This window comes from Chrysochloris asiatica, unplaced genomic scaffold, assembly GCF_000296735.1.
Source record: "Chrysochloris asiatica unplaced genomic scaffold, ChrAsi1.0 scaffold00073, whole genome shotgun sequence".
NCBI lineage: Eukaryota > Metazoa > Chordata > Mammalia > Afrosoricida > Chrysochloridae > Chrysochloris > Chrysochloris asiatica.
Window position 1 is genome coordinate 10,403,323 of NW_006408591.1, and position 2,539 is coordinate 10,405,861.

The window sequence follows — 2,539 nt, forward strand, 5'->3', positions numbered from 1 at the left end:
TTTTCCAGACATTCAGGCAACTTTACATCCTAGTTCGCAGGTTCGAATCTCACCACTGCAACTTGGTTTCTCAAGCTTAATTAACATACCTTTTAGCACCTAGCCTCAAATGGAGGGAGGATTCCCATTGTGTCAGCTGCCCAGCCCAGGTGCCAGAGCAAGAAGAGCTGGAATGCTGAAAGAAAGGCTTCAAAATGATTGCTGTGTGAAAGAAAGATAGTAAAGATGTTGAACTTCATGATGTAGGCAGAGTGAAGGAAAAATATGAGTGGTGGTCAAGAGTGACAGAATATTGAAAAGCAGCGTCGAAAGGCTGTGGCTCAAAGGATATTTTCCAGAGACTTCTCATAATCATTAATGGATAATTGAAATGTATTAAAAGAGTTTGTTTGATTGGTACAAGATCAAACATTAAGAGTTAAGGAGCAGAGTCATTTATAGCTAAAGTATTAAAAATCAGCTACACCAATGTAAACTGTCAGTAACTAAGTTATCTGTTTTTTATATTATCCTTTAAATTTTTATTTTAATAAGAATAGCATTTACATCTTCAAAGTCCATTCTGTTCTCTTCAGAGGCTGATGCCTGCCTACCCAGGTACTTTTACACACGTATTCCTGAGTATTTTGGGAACTACATAACTGCAATTGGTATGAGATGGTGACAGTAGATTTTATTGCTGATATTTCTTATGCTGATATATATGTTTCAAGAGAGTTAGAATTTCGCATCCAACCTCTTAATTGTAAAAAAAAAAAAAAAAAAAAAAATTAATCTTTGGAAGGCTTGAGGCTGAGTGTTCACTTTGGTGTCTGAATGTGACATTTGGTCCTGTATTTTTCTCCTTCATGGAAAGAAACATTTTTTCCACTTTTCAGAATGACTGTCTAATGCTACCCAGTTGTCACTGGGAGTCAAATGAAAGCTACCTGAACTTAATGTGATGTTACTGGCATCCTTGTTGACAGATATATATATATAAACTGATATGAGTGTCCTAATTCTTGTTTACTCAGGTATCTGCATTTCTTTATTTCCCTAAGCCAAACTTTAAAATCAATAATCATCCTCTTCTCTAACAAGGCAACAATTCTTCTGACAGATAAATTAGAGAGGTATCATTTTATGAACAGCATTTGGAGCAAGCCTAGTTTGGACATGAAGTTTATAGTATAAACATAGCTTATGATTGGCAGATTTACAAAAAGACATGACTTCTTTGTTGCACATGGAAAACAATTTTCAAATCCTCTAGCCTCTTTCATTCATCAAAACTTTATTAAATAGCTCTAACAGTGTCAGTTACTGGACTAGACATTGGCATGAAAAGTTAAATACGGTATTTACCCTCATGTCACTCATGAGTGTGATGGGTATTTAGTGTTTGTTTCTTGTTATTAAAATCATGTTGAGGCTGTCAACAGAATATAAACAAGAATATTGTGTGCAAAAAAGAAAGGGAAAAAAACAACACTCACAGCTCTTGATTGAAGTTATTTTGTTTGTCTGTTTTTATTATTTCATCTATTATATAGCTTGATGTGGAGTAGGATAAACACTGGACTGCTAACCATAAGGTTGGCAGTTCAAACCCATCAGTTTTCCATGAAAATTCTATATAGAGTCATTATAAATTGGAAGCCACTTGATGGTACCTAACAACAATAGTGCATAGCAGGCTGGGAAAGAAGCGTGGACTTTCAATTACACAACTACTAATATAGTTACCAACTTTTCAAGAACTGAGAAGTTACTGGGCTATGGGAATTTCCATGCTAAAACTGAGAAAGTCTGAATGTTTTTTCAGGTGAAAGGACATTTTCAACTGTTAAAGTTTTTGTCTTATTTTTCAAGGGCATGCTCAATAACATGCTGATGCGTAGTGATTTTCATTGGGAGAGTGTATACCACATTGAAAGTGAATATAGATGGTCACGTTTATTTTGAAATATGTTACTAAATTTGAATCTAAGCATCAACACTGAGTCATTATGGCCTATTCTGAAAGGAAATGTTGCACTAGAGTCAGAAGCAAGGTAGAGAAGAGTAAAGGACATTCCAAGTATAGCTTTCTCTTCTAGGGATTCCCAAATTGGCCCTTGTCATTATAATTTATAAATGTACATTCTTGACCCCATTCCCCTTGGGAATGCAATCCAATAACCTTTAATTTTCATACACAGTACCCATTAAAGTTGAGGGATAATCACTTTCTCCTTTATTTAAATAAATCACCCCACTAAACCCTTGGTTTAGTTTTCATCCATACTCTTATGGTACGTTTGAATAGGAAAAGATTTAAAGGGAGGAAAGTCTAAGGTATTAAAAGACTCAAAATATGAAATTGTAATCATGGAAGATGAATTAATCACTTCTTTTGGTCTTGCTCTTAATTTTAACATCCATAGAAATCTTTGCAATTTCCTGGTTGTTCCTTAGGACATTTATTTATTTATTTATTTATTTATTTATTTATTTATTCATATAACTTGTTTCATTGCATTGATTATAATCCCCTCCATATACCATCAGTTAAAAG